The 8,405-nt window shown below is 34.7% G+C and overlaps 1 pseudogene; it reads right to left on the bottom strand.

Annotated features, from left to right (window-relative positions):
• Nucleotides 1–229: 229 nt before the first annotated feature.
• LOC117033723 (eukaryotic translation initiation factor 3 subunit E-like) lies at nt 230–2,843 on the bottom strand (annotated as a pseudogene).
• Between the last annotated feature and the right edge of the window lie 5,562 nt (nt 2,844–8,405).

Here is an 8,405-nt window from a genome sequence, read left to right as displayed (position 1 = left end):
TATAATCTCATTTATCCTTAGCAACAACTTTGAGAAACATTTTATACCCATTTTATAGATAAAGCAACGGAGACACAGATAATTTAACCAGTTTTCTCCAGATCCCAACCAAATGGTATTATATTATATTATATTATATTATATTATATTATATTATATTATGTTAGACCGGGTCTTATATTAATTTTTGCTCCAAAAGATGCATTAGAGTTGATGGTGTGGCTAGGTCTTATTTTGGGGGAAACCTGGTAATATTCTGATTAAGTTTCTTCTCAATATTCATGGCCAACATTTGGCTTCTAAATGAAAGGTTTTTGATCATTTCAATCACTTGCTGACAGGGTGAGACTGCACTGTTACCCATAACCACACAATAATTAGAATCACCTAATAATTTAGAATCAATCTTCTCATCTAGTCTTGCATTTCTAATCAAATTTACAATCCACCTTTCAGCTTCTTCTGGCGTCACGTTCAGTTTATCTGCCAACATGTTAATGCAGATACACTGATGGATGCAACAAAAAGTCTCAAATATGAAGAGATGGTCATTTTCAATAAAATCCTCAAGACAAGTCACGAAGAAGAAGTCATTCACAAGCACAGATTCACATGCCCTCAGGTTTTTCTGAGTCCCATCAAAGTCAAAGTTAACATAAGCATTCAACAAACTCTGTAATTGGATCTTTACATGTGAAGACACCTGTTGAATAACTTTGGCCAGATCTTTTGATCTTCTGGCATTTGCGAACATCTTTATTTGTTATGACTGCTGCAGTCAAACAGCGAAGAATATGTGGACACATCGTCTGAATTGCATTAAGACACAGTGGCTGGTAAAGGAAGACATCAACAATTATCGTGCCCTTTGTGGTGGTTGAAGAAAACAGAGACCAGTGAGTGATCCATGTTCACAGCTGAAGAGACAGAAGTGGAGAACTCACAGAGTTATTATCTATGATCTCTTAACCGTGTAAGGTCTTTCATGGCTACATCTCAATTCTGCATTAAAATTTCAGAAGCCAGTTTTCCCCAGAGTGAACTCAAAGCATTTCTATCTGTTGCTGGAACCAACACTAAAGAACTAAAGATATTCTGGTGCTCCAGAGTAATTCCTACATCCATATTGGAACTTTGCAAAGTACCTAAATATTTTTCCTTAAAACTGTGCTTGTCTGTGAGGTAGTCTAATAGCATCTGACCATCCTGGTTGACTGCATTTGCCTTGTAGTTTTTGGATATTCAAACAACTTCGAAAATGATCTGTTTCTGCCTGAAGTTGTTCCAGCTGTGCAAATGTGGTTCTTTTTTTTCTCCCAAAACATGAAGAATATCATCAGAATAAAGTTTTTGTATAAATCCATAGCAACATACCATGTTAGTATTACTAAGATCCAATTTCCCTTGTAATAATTCTTTTTCATTATACATCTCCTATACTGAGAGAAACTCAAGCAACGGAAAGACTTAATGTTGATTCAGAAAGTGTGCCATATGTGTAGTCAAGTTGTACTCCGCCCTCTTGTCAAAGAAAAGGGGTACAAATATCTTTTAAAACCAAGTGGGGTATCATATATCACAGTGTAAAACAGTAGCAAAGCAAGATGAAGTCCTGCTTTTTCTCTTCACCAACATGGGACAAGGAGGGGCTACAGCACATTTTCTAATAGCTGAAGTGAAGGTGGATCCTTCAGAGATGCAAATTAAATCTGAAGTACTTTGCCAATTGACTCCCAATCGATTATTCTAAGTGTTTGTGCTGCAGAGAATGTGATTTCTCCCAGGGACTCTGAAGAGTGGTGCTTAGTTATTCATCATGAAATTTAATTTCAGAGCTTGTAATCATGTAACTGTTTAAAATGGAATTTTTCAGTAAAACATGTTGAGAGGAAATAGAGGATTATTTAACATCTACTCATCTCACTTCCAGATTAGTTTAAAATTGGATGTATTTCATGATTTCACAACAGCAATCACATAAGGGCCATGTAAGCTAAACTCCTACATATTTTCTGCTAATTTGGTTGATTTAGGTATTTTGTATCATGAATTGGAAAGGATATTACAGATTAAGAGATACAGATACAAGTCTTTTCTTGCCTCCCAAAGGTCCAACTCCACAGAAACACAATTAACTTCCTCTGAGCCACTCCTTGAGATACTTAGGAAAATATTAGCTGACAAAATAAGTCTAAAGTAATAGATGAGGAAAGACATTAACTATATTAAATGTAAGGATGAAGTGATGCAAATCAGTTTTAATCTTAAACAGAGGGCAAAAAATGCTTTTGAATTTGGCAGTATCAAAGATTACTGAGAAATAACTTTCTTCAGAGAATTCCAGTCTTGGGGTGAGTATAGCCAGATACAGAGTGAGCCAGCTATCATATATAGATGTCTCATAATACCTTGCATGGACATAGATGACCAAGAACGAAAACCTTTTCCACATAGTATAAAAGAAAAAGAAGTTTAGTGAAGCTAAACTAAAGGCATTTTTTTTTTCTTTTTATCACCACTGAAACATAATTAAAATGTCAGGGACCTCTAGGAGTAATGAAACAACTGTCATTCAAAAACAAAACAAAACAAAAAACTTAAAATTGTCTAATAACCAATTGTAAAAATTAAAAAATATCTAACTAGGCTTATATTATGATTTTCCATTATCTGAGATAAGTTCAATAAATGACATAATTTTTGTAAAAACAATCAAATAAACATTTTGTCCTATTGGATATTCTCTAATCCATTTTCCACATAACCATAAACCTGATCTTAAAGAACAAGTCATTACACATCTTATTTCAATAAGATCCACAGTTTTTTACACGGCCAACCATGTCCTGAATGATCTAGAACAGGGGTGTCCAAACTGCGGCCCGCGGGCCAACTGCGGTCCATGATCCATTGTTAATTGGCCCACAGCAAATTCCAAAAATATATTTAGTTTACTTAAATAAACCAGGTGTGGCAATACATACTTTACCTTGAGTGAGTGGCCCGGCTGTTTGTGTATTTTACCTCATATGGCCCTTGGTGAAAACCGTTGAAAAAAGTTTGGACACTCCTGGTCTAGAATGACAACATCTCCATCCTTGTCTCATGCTACTCTGCCCTCTGATCTTGCTGGCTTCTCTTTTATGCTTCAAAGCTCATTTTTTTTGCTTTTGTTCCTACTTCAAAGTCTTTTCCTATACTGTTTCCAGAACCTAAAAAGTCCCACAACTCCTCTTCAAACAGCTGGCTCTTCTCTTCTGTATAAATGTCACCTCTCTAGCAAGATCACTCCCTTAGCTGATCTAAATTTTACTTTTCCTTCCCTTCACTTATGTTTCTACATCACTGCATCTTATTAATACCATAGCACTTATAATAATTTATAAATTAGATGCATGTGTCTGATAACTTATTATACAGTATCTTGTTTTATTATTAAATTTATTGGGTTGACAATGGTTAATAAAATTACATTGTTTTCAAGTGTACATTCTATAATACATCATCCATATATCACATTGTGTGCTCACCACCCAGAGTCAGTTCTCCTTCCATCACCATACACATATTTGGCCCCCTTTTCCCCTCTTATACCACCTTCCTCCCCTTACCCTCTGGTAACCACTAAACTGTTGCCTGTGTCTATTAGTTTTTGGTTTTTTGTTTGTCTTGTCCATTTATTGCTTTCAGTTTTACATCCCACATATGAGTGAAATCATATGGTTCTCGACTTTTTCTATCTGACTTATTTTGCTTAGCATAATAATGTCAAGATCCATCCATGGCAGAATTTCACAAATGGTACTATTTCATCTTTTCTTATGGCAGAGTAGTATTCCATTGTGCATATATACCACATCTTCTTTATCTAATCATCTATTGAAGGACACTTTGGTTGTTTCCACATCTTGGCCACCGTAAATAATACTCAGTGAATATCGGGGTAAATACCATGTTTCTCCGAAAATAAGACCTACCCAGACAATCAGCTCTAACGTGTCTTTTGGAGCAAAAATTAATAAGACACGGTATTATTATATGATATGATATGATATGATATGACATGACATGACATGACATATTACATTACATTACATTATATTATTTATATTATAAAGACCGGGTCTTATATTAATTTTTGCTCCAAAAGACGCATTAGAGCTGATTATCCGGTTAGGTCTTATTTTCGGGGAAACATGGTATATCTTTACAGATAAATGTTGTATAGTATCTTTTATTTCAATTTGATTGTAACTTCCATAAACTTCTTGGCAAAGAATTTTATTTATCAATGTCTACCCAGTGCATGATAAAGAAGAGGTGAGCAATGAAGATTTGTTTAAGAAATGAATGTGCTCAAATATCTTTTCTCATTTCCAAGCCACCCCTTCACGCATATTTATGGGTAATTGGCTAAATTTGTGCCTTTAGAAAGTAGCTCTAAATCTAGTAATCGTATTCTGGATGACATAATGAGAAGTAATATAGGTGAAGTAGTGAGGAAACTAAAAGTGATTGTCAAAGTATTTAAAAGATTTAAGATAGGATATTAATTTGGTTAAGAAGAGGGTGAGTGGAAAGGCCCAGAAAGAATATTTTAGTTGTGGATACAAGCATGAGGAATGACATAAAAGGAAAGAATAACATGCTATGTAGCAAAAATGAGCACAGTCTGCACAGATTAGAGAGTATTTGTTTGGGTATTAGTTTAGGTGGGTTTGGGTGAATACAGAGGGTGCTAAAAGCAAAAACAAAGGAAAAAACTGTATTAAAATTGTAATACTCAAGATATACCAACAATAAAAGATGAATACAAGTCATGTGTATACATTGTTTTGGCAGCCCCTGGTAGTGTAGCCTCATGGGCCACATTAATGCTAGACTAAGTTGTATCTATGTGAGTTCTTGATCAATAAGTTTGTCATTGCAGATGTAAGAAAGAAAGATGATATGATAAAACTGGAGTTCTAGAAGACTCATCTAGTATGACACATTGGAGGACAAAATGTTATCTGTGACAAGATAAATAATGAGGTAATTGAAGCAATGCATAAAATATGGCAATGAAGGTGAAGAAAAAGGAATCAAACATATATTGAAGGTTATCAGTAATTCCTTTCACTTCAAAATGGTTTTATCACGTTGGAATAAGTGACCAAGAAATTTTAAGAGACTTTGCAAATTGAACTCGTAATTTTTGTTAAGCTTGAGAACAAACTTCAGTAAAGTTCACTCAATTTGAATAACCAAATTGTATGTTGACTTAAATTTTGATAGGTATTCCTCATGCATTTACTACAAAGGGTTTTGTCAGTTAGCATAAGCATGTAGTGAATTGACATTGAAAAGAAAATAAATGAGCAAGGTATTTGGATTAAAATTTCTTTGACGCAGAACATTTCAGCTTTATTTCACGGACTGGACTTACAAGTTTTTGGCCTGTGTATAATACAAGTTTTCTTAGCTTGACATCATTCTTGGATGTCATCTCATGCCTCTTAATTTATACCAAATTCAAAATGTCTCTGAGAAGCTAAGTACATAGGTCTTTTTAATGGAGACAAGCGATGAGGGAACACAGTGTTCTTTTGAAAATTACAACAGGGCTATTTGAACCTTTTCTTTCCCCTTCATTTTGCCTGGTTTTTATAAGTTTTTATTCTATTTCAGTCTTTTAGTTTGTAAAATTTATTTGCATAAAATCATCTTTAAGAAAAATTGCTTTTGGGTCTTAGGAAAAAGGTCTGCTGCATCATCTTAAAGCATCATAAAAAGTCACAGAAAAAAAACAGAAGCCCAGAAAGTGCTATTGACTCTATTCAGCAAAATCTCTTTTATCATCCATGTATTATAGACACTTAGAGGTCTGCTTTCTGCAATAGACCACAATATCAATAAAGCATGTTGTGTACTTCTTTCAAAAATAACATACTGCTATTTTTTTAATTAAATGTATTGGCTTTCCCTCCTATTAGAAATGTGTTTCTAGTCTTCTGAAACACATTTGCAAAATTCAGAAAAAGATAAAGAAGAAGAAGAAAATTATTTGTGATCTCAACACTTAACCAGTTGATCTGGCTCTCTATATAGATAGAATTACATTGCACATTCTAATGCATAACTTGATTTTCCCACTTGGGAATTTATACTAAGCATTTGCCGTGCTTTAAAATATACTTCTCAAATATTTTTAATGGCTGCCTACTGCATTGAGACAGTAGGCAGTATATAATTGAGACATACTGTATTTTACTGATCATCTATTATTAGTTTTGTGATATTTCTTTATTATAAATGATACTGTAAATAACATCTTTGTGCAAAACACTGTGTATTTTTTTTCTTTAAAATGAATTTCTAGGATTGAAATTGCTCAGTCAAATGTTACTTGTATTTTATTTACTTTTAGTATATTTTGCCAAGTTGTCTTTTTAATGTTATAGAATATAGTCACTCATTTCTGACTATGTCATATGGCACTGGAGTTTTCATATGCGTTGTTATTTTGCCCTTGGAGCTGGACTTTAATGAAAACTACCTTCTGTTGGGGTCTTGCATACACTCCAGGGTATGAACACATCCTACAGTTTAGTTTCTTTCCTAGTTGTTTTTCCTGGGGAGAGCCAGTGGAATCATGATGCAATGTGATATTAAAGAAGTAGCAAGGGCCAGATTACTCAGGATCTGTGGGTCATATTTAAGGACTGAGCAGGCATAATAGAATTTAAAGTGTGTGTGTGTGTGTGTGTGTGTGTGTGTTCATTAAAGATCCCTTTTGTATAGATGTGAATGATTGGGCAAATATATTATTGACTATTATGCACCAGTATGCATCAGTTAGTTTTCAACAGTGCAACCATACAGCTTGTTAAAAAATGGACATAATTTGATTCTTGTTAGAAGTAGCTGATACCCTGTGCCTGAGTGCCCTCCTGCATTTGGGCTGTCCTACGTCATGTCAGAATCAAGCAACCAAAGAATGAATACCTAGTGCACTGGCGGGTCTCGAGAATGCTATTCTAACAGTGCAGCCATCATCAGCTCTTAATAGTTGATGCCTATTCAGGGGAGACTGTAAATATTTTTAATGTAACTCCTGCCCAGGGGGACAATTAAGAACATTTTCATAGTAGTTAAAGAAAGAGGTAACAGTAACTTGTCCCACGTTGGCTAGGCTCAGGGTATTAAAGAAAAAGAGAAACAGATAAAACCGAGAGTGATTTAGAAACAAAAATCAGTGAGACGAATTGGATGTGGAGGATTAGGGGGTGTACTTTGAAATAGTTGCCACAGAAGGCTTCTCTTAATTGTTGACATTTAAGCTGAGCTCTGAATGAGAAAAAAACATGAAGAAGAATATTTCTGGCACAGAAAAAATAATTATAAAGGCTCTGAGGTAGGAAAGAGCTTAGTGTGTTTGCAGACATCAAAAAAGAACAAGGTCAATCCATTCCAGTAAGTATAGTGGGTAAGGGGAGAGAGAGGAAATGTAAAAGATTACCAAGGTAGGAGATAGGTGTATGCCTTTAATGGCAAGAATGACTTCCCTTGAGTAGAGACGGAAAAGACCTCTAGATGGCAGAAGTGTTGATCCAGGTGCATATAGGTCAGCAGATTTGGTATCAAACATTGAATGTATCCCATTGGCTCCTGTATTTTTCTGTAAAGTAGGAAGCAAGATAATCTGCCCATCCAAGAGAAGTGAAGAGATTCCAAAGAAGTGGAGATCTGACTTGCCATCTCAGAGAATAGGAAAACACATTGACCAGGAAGATAATAAAATGTGCCATCTTTAAATGAGGCAAATTCTCTATAGGTAATTTCTTAGGTCCAATGGCATGGATATTCTCCATAATGAGGAACACAATTCTGCTTTAAAAGTCATTCAAACATATTATGAAACAATGCCCTTTGCTCCCCACATTGTGACATGAATAATGGCATGGTTTGCTGGATCCTGTGATTAATTAGTAGCTGTGACAGTTTGTGATGACCCCAGAACAGTTTGTCAAATCTGTCCCATTTTATTTTCTTTCATGTGGCCATCTTATGTCCACAAGTGCACATTTTGCACTGTCGCATACCTTAGGATGCTTTTCTCCATATTCATTTATGAAAGATAAATTAGCCTATGAATAAAATTATCCAATCAGAATCTTTAATAGAGATAGCACCTCATTGTTTGCCCTTCCTTTTGTATTCTAGCATATTTTCACAGTTTTGGTTGATTTATAATTTTTCTTTAATCATTTTTGAGGAAAAAAGCTTGTTGTTGTAGCTTTATGTTTTTGTCCCTATTTTACCACTGAATATCCTTCTCAGATATGCAGCCCATTTGATGAAATTTGTAGCCCACATGTGTTACATGAGCCTGAAAATATATATGAAGATTCTATTTTCCTTCT

Source organism: Rhinolophus ferrumequinum, chromosome 14 (assembly GCF_004115265.2).
Source record: "Rhinolophus ferrumequinum isolate MPI-CBG mRhiFer1 chromosome 14, mRhiFer1_v1.p, whole genome shotgun sequence".
Lineage (NCBI taxonomy): Eukaryota > Metazoa > Chordata > Mammalia > Chiroptera > Rhinolophidae > Rhinolophus > Rhinolophus ferrumequinum.
This window is presented reverse-complemented; position numbering and strand designations above follow the sequence as displayed.